Raw genomic sequence first — 14229 nt, 5'->3', positions numbered from 1 at the left:
AGGAGCTAGAAGGATGGAATTTGTTTAAAGTAGTCGAGTTAGCGAGTAGCCATGTGGCTGGAGAACTGGAGAAACGAATACTAAGAACGAGATGGGTGGACACGAGGAAAGTCGCGACGGATGGTTCAAAGGAACCAAAATCTAGATATAGCAGTACGGGGAGATTGAGAAGAGAAAAGTTTACTTTTAGAGAAATTTGCGCCAATTGCTTCAAAGCCGCATGCATCATCAAGTAACACGACTGGGAACCAGTGAATATTGACATAAAGAAAGCTTTTTACAATCGGGGGAATGAAGAGGGATGTGTATGTGCAACCACCAGTCGAGGCACAAATACCAAAGACCTATTGTTGGAAACTGTAAAGGGCGGCATGCGTGTTAAGTGATGCGGCACATGAATGGTATCAAAAGCTAATGAAGCGGTTATACAAGCAACAATTTTACGAATGTTTGACACAGCACAGCCTATTCTTTTCAAAATCCGACAAAAATGACATTTTATTGGACTAATAATTGTTCATCTAGACGACATTCTATTTGGAGGAACAAAATAATTCGAGAACAGAGTTTAACGAGCTCTTGACGGATTAAAGCTGGGCACCATCAAAAGACAGAACTTTGATTTCCTTGGACTGAGTATAGAGACTTAAAACGATCACATAGAGGTTAAACCCGTATTGCGTGATGTTATGTTGATCCAGGAATTCGGCATTATGCCGGCAGCAGACAACGAAATGGCGATTTAGAAAATTATCAGGAAATTTACAGATGGAATTGTACGGAGATGCGTGCCAGAAACATCGATCAACGATGGGACAAGTAGGGATTATAAGAGAAAAAGAAACGGAAAAGGTGTCGATCATTCACTGGCAGTCGAAGACAATTGGAGGATTTCACTACAACATCTTTGAAGCAGAAGCATATGCGGCCAGCTTGACGAACGAGGAATGTGTCTACTGGAAGACAATAAGGGTGGAAGTGGGCCTACGGTACCGAATCGACAAGTTTACCGCGCTGACAGACAGCAAATCAGTGAACGTCACGGTGGATGCGCCAAAATTCAACAAGTACGTAATGCTGCCTAGTCGAAATATTGCCGTGGTACGATCGTTGATACAGTTCGAAGGAATAGAGTTCCAGTTCGTACCCAGACAGATGATAATCGCAGACTGCTTGACAAAGGCAATGAGTGGAAAAGATCTACTAGGAGTACTCGAAGAAGGAGTTCTGAGACAGATAGACTTGACATCGGATTATTCTATCAAGGCGGTCAGCTTATATGCACCAGTAGCATATATGGACAAGGAGTTGGATGAAAATAACGATTTCGTAGATTTATCACCTGGCGAGCAAGTGCACTGGTCATCAAATCAATCGGACACGGAAGACAGGAGAGGGGAAGAGATGAGTTATTAGATAATAGGATAAATAGCACGGCAACCTAATACAAAAAACTCAAAAAAAAACTCATTCGTACTACAGTTAAAACTAGTCATGATACGTTTCCCTAATATGTTGGTGATTTAGTCTTGATTAGATTATCAAAGTTAGTTTATGTTATAACAAAGATCGATGACATTGGATATCTTGGATACATTTGTACACGGGGGGATGTAAGATTGATAGTTTGATCTTATGTACACAAGGTCACTGTGTTGAAGACGTCTGTGACGTCACATTACGTATCTGAAAAGAGAACAAATATGAGAAATCATTGCGACAAATTAACCAATTCAGATCTAGTTGTTTTATCTAATAGGATACTTCAACAGCTTGCCTAAGTCTTCTGTATAACTGAAGTGGCCTGCACAATTCGCATGCACAACAGGAGTCGCCGACAAAAGTCGCCTTCACAAATCGTCCTCGCAACTTTCCTTGCAAGAGTCGCTTGTACAGGTCGCTCTGCACAATTGGAGTTGCCTACACGAGTCGCCTGCACAAGATGTCTTCACAATCGGAGTTACCTGCACAAGTAATCTGCACAATCGGAGTTGCTGCATAAGTCGTTTGCACAAATGGAATTACCTTCACAAGACGTCTGCACAACTGGAGTTGCCGGCACAAGTAGTCTGCACAAGCAAAATCGCCTGCACATGTCGTCGCCTGAACAGCCGGAGTCGCCTACACAATTCACATGCGCAGGTCGTTGCACAATCGGAGTCTCTTTCACATTTCGTCTGCCTAAATCACCTGCTCAACCGAAGTTGCCTGCGCCTATACAAGCCGCTCACACAAGTTGGCTGCAGCTTAAACGCTCTGGAAACTCTGATCCGGTGGTCCAATACACCGATACAACGGCTAGGAACTTCTGACGCGGTTCTGGACAATCAGGACCGCGTCAGAACAGCGTCGCGGCTAAGTCTACTCGTAATTAATGGTCAAACTGGTCAAAATTGACCAAATTGCTCGTCATTGATGGCCAAGTTGATCGAAATCGGCCATAATGCTCAAAATTGCGGTTTTTCTGCGTTTGTTGATTCGCGACGTCCCGTCTAGGGTCTCAAGCTTGCGAATAATGCCTCGGATTGGCCTGTTATTGTCAAATAGTTTTAGAAAATTGGCACAGTTTGCGGCACAAGCTTTTTAACAAACTTTTCAGAAAGTCTGAAAAAAGCGAAGTCCAATCTTTCAAAAGTTTATTTGAAATCAACAGCGATTGCTCATATTGACGGTAACAATAAGAGCAGAACAGAGCCATAAAGAGATCACAATCTATAATGAATCTGAAAACGTAAAAGTTTTTGGACTGCAAACGAATTAGGGTAACCGACGCAACCGGATAGTTATTTTAGCGATCAAGGTTATTCATGGTTATGACTCTGAATTAGAAAAAAGGACAAAAAACGGTCTGTTGAGTAAAACATGTCCAACATTTTGGTATAAAAAACTTATACAAGCTACGGCCCTGGTGGTTTCGGGCTCGGGTATTATGACTACTGGAAAACGCCCTATACATTGGTCCATAGACTTGTTGTGAAATAAAGAAATTAGTTTGTTTTTAACCTCATTCCCTCATCTCGCGTATTTACAGTTTTTATTTTCAGCGTTAACCTTTTCATGTTTGCGATTAGCAAGCGTTACTCATCTGAATGTAGACCTTTGTTTCGGTATAAAATTTTGTTTAACAAAACCAGCTGAATCACTTATGATGCTGACATGCCTAATTTCAGGAAAACTTAAATTTAAGTACTGTATAGGTACTAGTTAGTACTTGAAACTTTCAAAAGCTTATTGTTCCGACTTTCGATACGAAAGTAACGGAATATTTGTGCTCGGGGTGGGTTTTTTTTCTTCAGACAAATTTCGACGTTTCAACTAGCCATTTTTGACGGAATTTTTTTAATATCATTAGAAAGGTATTGTTGTCCTGAGCTCAAATTTGAAAAAATATTTCACCTGTGATCATTTTTCGTAAAGTTATGGGGGTTTAAAGATTGCCATTTTGGCCAATTTGGGACAATAAATGCGCGATATATTTCGCGCTATTAACGCGTAAGCGGAGAGTTAATCCGTCTTAGAAATCGTTCCAAATTAGTTTAACGAAGCTTATTTGCCATAGTTGATTTGTTACAAGTAGCAAAATCTATCCTTTTGTACTTTATATGGCGTGTGGGGGGATGATTTGAAAAAAATTCAAAATTTTTTGAAAGAAAAAAATTTTCATTTTGTTTTATTACTTTTAATTTTTTAATGATATTACTGCTCCATAAACCTTAATGGGCAGTCAGAACATTCAGGGCTTCGCCCTGATACAAGCAGTCTTGTTTTTAATCAATTTTTTTTTATTCAGCTCAACTGCTGTTTGCTCAAAGATTGTTGCTGTTTCCACTTCGTAAGTTTTATTCAAGTGCTGATTTGAATTTCAAATGTTATGCCTGGAGTTTTTGCCCGGAGTTTATTGTTTGATAAACTTGTGAAAAGGTATGGTATTGGTTTTTTCATTTTTTGTAAAAGTTCAAGTGTTTTCTCAAAAACTCTTGTATTGGTTTTCAAGAAAATGTATCCATATATGCTCCGCCCCTGTGTTAAATATCTAACAGCGTAAGCCAACCTAGTAGAAACTGTTTTTTTGACAGGTGTCAAATTTTTTTTACTGCAATTATACCTTCCGTTTTTCTCCTGGTACGTGGTCCAAACTCTGCTGTACTTTTTTTACATAAACAAAAAACAATATTCTTTTTTATCCGTCAAGTTTTTTTTCTGAAAGATTGGATAATGATAATTGAAAATATTGCAACGATTTGTCTCTGCTTTTTATTTTGTAAAATCGTCAGTAAAAAGCACTTGCGTAGATCTAACAAAATGACTGGGAAGAATTTTGTTCGCAAAAAAAAACAAATTTGGTCCTACAATTGATCCTTGTGAGATTCCTCGTGCTGATAAAAACAAAAATGATGTTTTTAATTGGTTTTTGATCAAGTTAAGACCTGGTTTTGAAAAAAAATCAGAGACTCATGAATACAATCTTTAAAGCCAAAGTTTTTGATTTTTTTCCAACAGTACATTAATTGTGTCAAAAACATGCTGATAACTGGTAGTATCGAATGAATCAATAAAAGCATCCATCCATGGTTGTTATGAAAATCCAACTGTTTCAAATATTTTATTCTATGGCGGAACTGAAATTTCGATGAAATATGATGCCCTCAAAATTTTGTTCAAAGATATCAGTAAATTTTGGCATCCATAAACTCTGACTGCCTATTTTGATTCATTTTCTCCAATTGGGCAAAACAATCAATCGTTGAAATAAGAGACTCAACTTTAAAAAACGCCTTTTTCAAGAGTTTCACGAGATTGATTTGCACTCAATTTTTGTCTGAAACGAATAAAAACTTCGAGAAGTTAATTTTTTAAAACAGCTTTTCAGAACCCTTAAAACCAGTTAGATACAAGGTAAAAAAGACCTGAAAAAGCTGACTGAAGCGAACGCTTCACCTCTTTGGTTAATTTGCTGTATTGAAATTTTGAATTTTTTCAAAATAAATATACTCTTATTTGTCATATACGGAATAAGCACGACCAATTAGATTGATTTTCGGAACAATTTATTGAAGTGCAAGATTGTTCGCTATGTAGTTTTCAGCTTCACGATAAAATGTTTGCAGCGCGCATGAATAATTGTATAAAATCTTTTTAGGTAAACTGATTTTATAAAGTTTTTCTAAAATCAGGTTACCCCCGATCAGTTTCTATGATGTTCTGGAGGAGTGAAAACTTCCAATTTGGTAACAATTTGCTGCCAAATTGGGATTTTTCACTCCTCCGAAACATTATAAAAACTGATCGGAGGCAAAGTGATTTTGTAATTTTTTCAACAAAGAGTCATTCAGCTCGCCGGATTACATATTTTGGATAAAAAATACTAATTTCATCGCCAAAGTTTGGCTGAATAATAGCGACCCCCAACGAAACTTTTCCCTAAAGCGTAATTCGAAAAAAGAAAAAACATTTGGTTAAAAAATAGTCAATTTCAAAAATAGTCATTTTCATGTAAAATGCTCGATTGTGATGGGCTGAAAAATGCCAACTTAGAACCAAGATAACATCCTCCCCCCAAACGTCCTTGGGGGGGGGGGGAATGTTAACGTGGTCCCAGAGCCTTGCATAACGTAGAAATTAGCAATTTAGTAGAATTTACGACATAAAAAAACATTGGTATCATATTTGTGAAAGTTTTTGAGGAAATTTAATCAACTGGAGACAATTTTTATGAAACATTTTCCTTACACGCTATGTTAATCAAGAAAATGATGTAATTAGCGTGTATCAACGTAACAAAATTCCAATTAGATTGCTTCAAAACCAATTTGAACGGTTTCCGACCCAGGTTATTTTGCCGCTCACGCGTTAGTAAAATGAAATATATTGCGCGTTAATTGTCCCAAATTAAGCAATTTGGCAATTTTCTAAAGCCCTACACCTTGGAGCAAAAAATCAAAGGTGAATTTTTCTTTCAAATTTGATCTCAGTTGCGTCACTACTTTTCAGATGGTTTCAAAAAAACTTCATTCAAAATAAGATTGGCAAAATGCTGAAACGCTGAGCACAAAATCCCCTTTTTGCTTCTAAAGTGGGAGCAAATTGGGATTTACAAGGCAGTATATTGATGAGCGTGCTTGCCTCATTTCAATTTGTCATGTTTTTGCCGCGTACGTTATTTGCATTAAAAAAAGATTGAAGCTTCCATGCTCGATTTTCAAATCTCACGCAGTGCAACTTTGGTGATAGTTAAACCCGTCTAAAGAGCAAAATTCAGATTACCAGAGGGTTGTTTTTCGTTTTTGAGCACAGCAAACGGTTATCCTTAAATACATCCCCTCCGAAAGATGTTACAACCGTAATCCTTAAATCCCCCCCTTTGTGACCAACCGTAGAACTTCCCCCTAGCCACGTAATAAATTTAAAATATAATTCTGTATAATATATGCATTTCGAACAAACGCGCATACAAAATTGGTTGTCGCAATTTTTATATGGGGTTGCGTTTGAATACTGCTGTTAATAACCTCAACTAACGTGTTTTAATCAATTTTCTTCAGCTACAATTCTGAACTTGTCGGTCAAAGAAAGTAACACCGAACACAATAAAATCACGACGAAAAAATATAAATCATTATTTTCTTCTAAGTCTGAAAAAAAACTATTTTTTAATTTTGAAGCTATAATTCGTTCATATCAAAATATTGATACTCAATGCGTTATTATTACATCTTTTGAACTATTTGCTTTCGCTCTACTTTGTTGTTTGTTCTCTGAATGCTTTCTGGTTTCCTTTTGAGCCAGTTTTTGGTAGGTAGTTGCCAAATGGTCTTTTCAGTAGCACTCGTCCATTAAGTTGGAGGTGATTCCGTTGCTCTTGCTCTTTGTTGAAATTTTCTTTGTTGAAATTTTCTGGAACTTTGTTGCCAAGACTATGACTTTTTCCGCTAAAAGTTTCCGTTCTTTCGATTAATGGGGAGTTAGCCATCACACCTGAAACATAGCTTTAGATTTGATGAAATCAAAACACAAGATTTATCGACACAGTTTTGGCTTCGATCATATGCTGGATATTGAGTTTATTTTGCGAGCGTTATTTTTTAATCCTTAAGCAAAGAATTTTAGTCCATTGCACATGTCAAAGCCATCCAAAATTGTTTTTGGAGAATCCTAGGTGAACCCAGGGGCGGATCTAGAATTTTCTTTAAGGGGGGACGCTGTTTTTTTCAAAAAGTTTTCGAAAACTTTGTCGACCTCTTTAAAGTTGACCAAATTGATTTTTCGAGCATTCCGAGAACTTTATAAAGACCCTATTTTGACCAAAAGTTTTGAGCCTCATGGATGCAAATGAAAAATGTTGACCAAAAAATTGCGTTTTTTTGGCACGCGCTCCTCTTCAGAATAAATATATATTGAAAAAATTTAGGGTTGGCCGGCCTAAAATGGATGTTATAAAATAATACCAATGGGTGGACCCCTTGGTTGCGGATGAAGGGGTCGAAGGGGTGAGAAGGGGGAGGGTCGTCCATTTATCCCCTTAAATCCGCCTCTAGGTGAACCCCATTTTAACCCAAATTCGAACACGTATAAAATTGACTTCCGAAAAAATCAGTTTCATAAATATTTGAACTTTTTCTATTTTTCTTCAAAATTGCACTCGAAATTTCAAAATGGCTGCTAAATTTGCAATTTGGTTAACGAATGATCACTTTAAGTCGATTTCGAACAAATTCAAGAAAACATAGCAATATCAATAGGGTCGACGTGCTAAATAATTATCATTGAAATTTGATAATTTCAAAGATTTCAAAACCACTTTGAGAGTGCGATTGTATGCGATTGTGATGCTATTCAATTGAAGATACCACAGATGCCATGGAATAAAAAAGTTGTTTTCAGAGATGGAAAATATTGCATAAATTATTGACAGGATTAAGATTGTAAGCTTCAGTTAAAGCTTTCAAACTTTATCTGATTATATTTTGCAGCCTATATTGTGTGAGAAACCGTTGTTTTTTGACTTACCATATTGACCTCTTGTGCTGATCAAAAGTGCCATGAAGTAACTTGGAAAAACAATTGTTGTAAAATTAAAATTTGTTTCAAGCATTTTCGAAAATAAACTGCTCCTTTCTGAGACAAACGTTATTAAATCAATTTATGAAAAAAACCGATTATTTTGTTTGAGATAATTTTCAACAAAACAACAGCTCAACACCCAAACCAAAAAACTTAATGACCCAGGAATTATGTTTTGTCATTGAGTTCATTTGAAAACCTCTGTAACTCCCCAAGCAAACTATGATCTTATTATCGTAAAATATGGTCGTATATGGTCGATCGTATTCTCATATAGCGGCTACAGGCCTCTTTTACACGAGATTGGCTACAGCTGAATTGCTTTGAGCTAGTTTTTAAAACGTTGAGTTAAGAAGCGCAATATCATTAGGACGCCAAACTCGGTTTTAATCATTTTTTTTATTTATAGTTTGAAAAATTGATCAAATTTAAAAAAATAAAAAATTTTGATTTGCCTTTGAGATTTGTGTTGAATTGCTTCAATTCAAATTGAAACGATTTTGTAGTGCGGGTTGATTCGCCTCGCGTAAAACCTCGCGTCGTAATAATTCCCGATACGACTCAAATTTCAACTCTCAACACGCTCAAAATTTATAGTTTGATAATAATTATTTTACCAAAAATGGTTCCAGACCAGTTAGAGTTCAATTGGAGCATTCAGGGTTTTGCCTTGATTTACGAGCAGTCTCGTTTTCTTATCCGTGGAAAGCAAAGACATGCGTTAAGTAATTGCCTAGTATTCACGACTCATGTTTAATTCCTTGTCAATAGATTTTTTATTTCAAGTTATGATTTCAATTAAATTTCGAGTTTCTGTTGAACTAGATGCAAAGTATGTTGATTTCAAGCACAGTACCGATAGAATCCAGATTACGACAAAAACCCGAGTTTGGCGTGGTACTGATTTTTTCCCTAATCATTTTCCGTTTTGATCCTTGTAAAATATCGCATGTCTCAAAAAGTGAAAATAAGAAAATTTTTACTGATTAATTAACAAATTTTGCCCGTTTTTTTAAGCTAAAGAACAAGCAGCCAACTTTCGTGGACTCAAACTCTCATTTCAAAATAAATAAATTGATGGAAAATTTGATTGGCTCAAATAAATCTTGTAATAGACTGTAAATTAATTCTTTAATTCCTCAAAAGTATGTGGGCTGACAAACTTCTTTCAGACAAAAGAATTGTAAAGGTTATGCAACTACTTTCATCATAGACCACAAAATAAGTTCAATAAAACTAAAGGGAAGTTATATCATTCAGCTACAGGCAATTTTCTTACTTTTTTTTGGATAAGATGAATTGTCTCGGCCTAACTAAAATAAACAGACACTCGCAGGATAAAGAAATTGTTGCCTGAGCTGAAACGATTATTTGAACAAAAGTTTTCTCCAGGCTTTTAGCATTTTGCCAGAATCTAATAAAAAAGACTGCTCGAATCAGGGCGCTGACTGTTCCGGCTGCCCAATAATTTCTCTCGAATAGCTGAAAGATTTACTGGTACAAGAATTAATGGCAAAACTATGAAATTTAGGCTGATAGTTTCAAATTTTAAGCATCTATGGAATTAATAAGACCAATTAGCCTATTGCCTTAATTCATATTGGAACGATTTTCTAGAGCGGGATAATTCGCTACATGTAAAACAAGAAATGAGCAGTTTACACAGGATCCCCTGAGGGTGCAAAAATTTTTGAGAAGTTGGCTTGAATAAACAAAAAACCAACCCTAGCATATATATTTCTCAATTTCTTCGGCATATATATTTCTCAGTTTCTTCGGAAGTCGGAATAATAAATTATGAGAGCTTACTTTTGATAAACTATTTTAAATATCTTTTTAAATATGAGCTCAGAAAAACAAAACCGTTTGAATGATGTATAAAAATTGCGTCAAAACTGCCTAGTTAAATATTGAAATTTGCCTGAAGAAAAAAACACACCCTGAGCACAAATGTTCCGTTACTTGCGTTACAAAAGTCGGAACAAAAACTGGTTTGGGAGCTTCATTGTGCGGTTTTTTGAATATTAGTTAGATTTTTGGTATTTAACTGACAAATTCTCCCCTTTTCAAGAAAAGAAGGATATTTATAAATAGGTTATTTCTGCGAACTTTTGACATAGCAGACTGCAGCAAAATTTGAATTAAAAAATGAACACTCCAGAGCTAATTTATGGTTCCGAATTTCGAAGAAAGTGAGGAATGTATATGTTAGGGGTGTTTTTTATTCAGACCAATTTTTGAAATAATGTCTGCGTAAGAGCATCGAGCCAGAAATCTTCGGATTGTCAGGCGAGCAGGCTTTGCAATAGACTAAAATGTGAAATTGCTGCTAAAAAAATCTTTTGAAAGTTTTTTCAGTTCGCGAATTAATTATGCAGGGAAAAATATCCGTATTCATAATCTTTTTTAATTGAATTGATGCAAGCGAATTGGTTTTTTTTTAATTCACAAACGACTAAAATTTTAACACTTTAACATTATCAGCCTAAAGTTTGTAGTTTGTCAGTATATCATATAACAAGAGCTACTCGAGACCAATTAATGGTAGTCGGAGCAATCAGGGCTTTAGCCTGATACGAGCAGTCTTTTAATTTTTATATACAAGCTGGAGATTTTTTAGTAGACGGTATGGGGAAGAGTAAGTTTGTTAGGAAGATCCGGTTTTTAATTTTTCAAGTTTTTAATTTTTCAGATGAACACTAAGTTTCCTGTCTCTTTGCCCACCGAATTTTTTTTTGTTCAACAAGCAGAAAAAAAATAATGCGCCGAAAATTGAAATTGTTTGAAAGTTCACCAACCAACGTGGTAAATTGGAAATTGTTTTTGTTTTTGCTTTCTATTTTGTATCTAAAAGGTTTTCTGAAGTTTTCAATTGTAGGAAAAAACTTGCATGAGTAGATGGAGATAACTGATAGCATTCCACATCAAAAACTTGAGTAAAAAAATGAACACGATTAAATCTTTTTGGCTATAGAAAAAGATTTAGATTAAAATTTAGATAAAAAAACTTGAAACACTTAACTGAGGCAAATAAAATACTTGAATATTTTCTTGCCTCTCTGTAATTTACGAGACTAGTTTACAGATTGAACTTTAAATTCCACTCTCCGAAGTTGTTTTCAAGTAATGAATTGAAAAAAAATTTGGTGTTTTTCTGCACTAGTTAGATCAATAAATTTGCCTCAGTTTGTAGGACTTGGCGAGCAAAGCAGAATATTTTTCGCGTCAGAAAAATAAAGCTCTGACAAGGAAAAAAAAATTTTCGATTCAGAAGTTTCCGCGTCAGAAAAATTATATGAGACAACATATTTTTAAAAAAAATCGCCATGCCCGGTGATTTGAGGTAAAAATGAAAACTCGAATATCAGGACAAAGCCATGAATGTCCCGACTATCCTTTTGGTTTTGAATGGTTTAGATTTCATATATCAAATTTTAAGCTTTAAAATTTGAGTAATATACGGAATTAGAATGACCATCTAATTTTGCTCCAGTTCAATCTAGAACGATTATGAGCACGTAATAATCGCCAGGCATACTTTTTTCGCTCAATTAAAGTATTATGAATTAAAGGAGCAATTTCTAACAGCAGTGAGGCTAGTGCAATCAAAAGGGTATGGTAATCTGGTTATTCCAGGATTGATCCCAAAGCTTTTAAAATTGGTCTGATTAGGTTTAGAAATTTATCATTAAGTTCTAAGCGATTACTCTTTTTCATTTATATTAAAAAATATCTGATAAAATAGAGGAACCAACTAATTAGTGAGCTTGCGCTATATTTTAACAATTTCTACAAACTTTTTTCATGAAAAACTGACAATAATTAAAAATTTGAGACAAAAGTGAAATTTCCTCAAAAGTCTTTGATTGTAAGAGTAGGAAGTTGACTTGAGGTTTAAAAATCACAAAACCAAAATTTCGAAACTTGTTGATTAAATTGTGTCACACATAAAACATTCGAAATTTTTTTCAGATTTGCTGCATTTCATCGCACGAAAATTGCTAGAACTTGTTTTTTTTTGCTGTGACTTGAGTATGAGTTAATTTGCTCAAAGTATTTCGATAGTTTTGTAACCTAGTTAAAATCCTGGTCTTGATAATCACAATTAATTTCTTGATTGTGAGTTGATGCCTGTAGTAGCTTACTCATAGAGTAATTTCAGATAAGGTACACCGTCTGTTCTTCAGGCTATCCTATTTTCGGCCGGATAGATTCGTGCAACTTCTTAGTCCAACACCGATCTTAATCTTACTCTTATATCTCCTAGTCTCAATAGATCTAGTGTATACTGGTATTTGCGGGTTAGGTATCTGGAACTTATTCCAAAGGAGAACAACTGTCTTTTAAGTTATATTTAAATTGTTCTGGTGCTGAAACTACAAATTTTTTCAGCATTACAAATAATTGTCAGTGTTAGTTATGGATCATGATCGGTTCATAAGAAATATTTTATAGAGATAATTTTATCAAGAAAATAATTGGTCATAAATACTAGTTTTAAACTGGTTCCAATTGCAAAACCAGGCCTTAGAAATGTTTAAACGGTGGTATCATCGGGTGGGTTAACGAAGTTTGTTTTGACTATCGCCATATAATTTAAAACAATAGCGAGCAAAAGCTACTTTCTTATGTTCGTCGAAAACAAAAAATGAAAAAACAGGCCCTACACTTATAGAAAAAGGAAGCTCTAATTTTGTGCTTTTTAGCTTATCAGAGTGATTTTGGTCAAACTTCAATTATAGTTTTTTACTTTGCTCAGGTGTGTGTTTCAGATGAAGTTTTTTAAAGAACGATTAGTTTTTGTTGATAAGATGTGAAACTTGCAAACTGACAAACGCAATCTCGATTGCAATTTGAATGTCTAAAAAATTAAATTCTTGGTAAATAGGATGAATAGACAATAAAACGACAGGTCATCAAGACAATTTTATCCGACAAAAGAGCGTTAAAACTTTCAAAATGAACGTTTAAAAAATATATTTTTCTCGGAAATACAATTAGAGAAATGTGGGCAGTGTCATCTAAGCGTCCCCATTGTAAGCGGTTGTGGTTATGAATGCTGTCATTTCTTAAAAAAAACTAAAAATTTGTCAAATAACCAATTAAAAACAGCATATGATTAAAAAAAAACTCGTCCCAAATCATTAGGACAAAAATGGAGTATAATTGATTAAAATGGGCTATAATATATTATAAAAACTTATAAATGAGAGCCTGGATTTCGCAGATCTTTGCACGTGCATATGTATATTTTGCATAGAACGTTAACTTACCAAAAAGGCAATAATGTTGGACGAAAATTGGACAAAAATTTGTGTAGAAAATTGACTGAAAAAATTTTAAAAAAACTTAAAAAATCCCAAAATGAAGCTAAAAAACTCCAAAGACTAGTTTTTTTGTGTTTTGACGGTCTTAGATTAGGCATAATTCAGCGGTTGTAAGCCTGCTCGTTTGTTTTTTTTTCGCTCAAAAAAAAACGAAAAATTAAAAATTTCAAAACGGTTTTTCCGTTTTTCCCAAAAATGGGAGAAATTTTTGGAAATTTTATAGTGTCATTTGAATCACGGTTAAAATTGCTTTAATACGATATATTATTTAACCCAGTCCAATGATTATTTGTTTTACCTGATCTTGCGTCGAAAACAAAAAGAAAAAAACTAAAACACACCTGAATACAAAGTTCCTTCCCATTTTCAATGGTCGGAACAATAAATGCAAATTTAATTAAGAAAATTGTTGAACATTTTTCATGGTTCAGTTTGATTCAATTTTAATCATCCATCAGATCATTTGTTCTAATTGCCCACAAAAAATCAATCGAACTGTTTTGAATTGCAAGAATCAACGGTTACACGACAAAAGATCACTTACGTTAAGATCTCAAACGAGAAGATGCCAGTCAAATAGATATCATTCCAAAAAACACCTCGTTATAAAATTACCCACGACAAAAAAGATCATAATAATATAACAAAGAACCTGAGAATTGAAAGCAGAGTGGTTAATCGATTAAAGCAAAAACAAAGCGTCGGTTAAAAGCAAAGAAACGGCAAAAAATTTTGCTGCACAAGTTATGAATTTAAATGACCTCGCTAATGACTTAGAATTCAAAATCAAACTCAAACATTGAATTAGCTTAGACTGCAAAAGAACTTTTAAAGGGTTTCC

The 14229-nt window shown here is 34.7% G+C and overlaps 1 long non-coding RNA gene across 1 annotated transcript; it reads right to left on the bottom strand.

The window, feature by feature from the left end:
• Positions 1 to 6677: 6677 nt before the first annotated feature.
• LOC134840266 (uncharacterized) lies at positions 6678 to 10863 on the bottom strand. Its single transcript, XR_010162413.1, has 4 exons — positions 10664 to 10863; positions 9045 to 9475; positions 8008 to 8115; positions 6678 to 6975 (listed from the first exon to the last, which is right to left on the bottom strand). It is a non-coding gene; the product is annotated as an uncharacterized LOC134840266 (long non-coding RNA).
• Between the last annotated feature and the right edge of the window lie 3366 nt (positions 10864 to 14229).

Source organism: Symsagittifera roscoffensis, chromosome 2, assembly GCF_963678635.1.
Source record: "Symsagittifera roscoffensis chromosome 2, txSymRosc1.1, whole genome shotgun sequence".
NCBI classification, from domain to species: Eukaryota; Metazoa; Xenacoelomorpha; order Acoela; family Convolutidae; genus Symsagittifera; species Symsagittifera roscoffensis.
The sequence above is the reverse complement of the archived record's forward strand: the minus strand, read 5'-3'. Positions and strand labels throughout refer to the sequence as shown.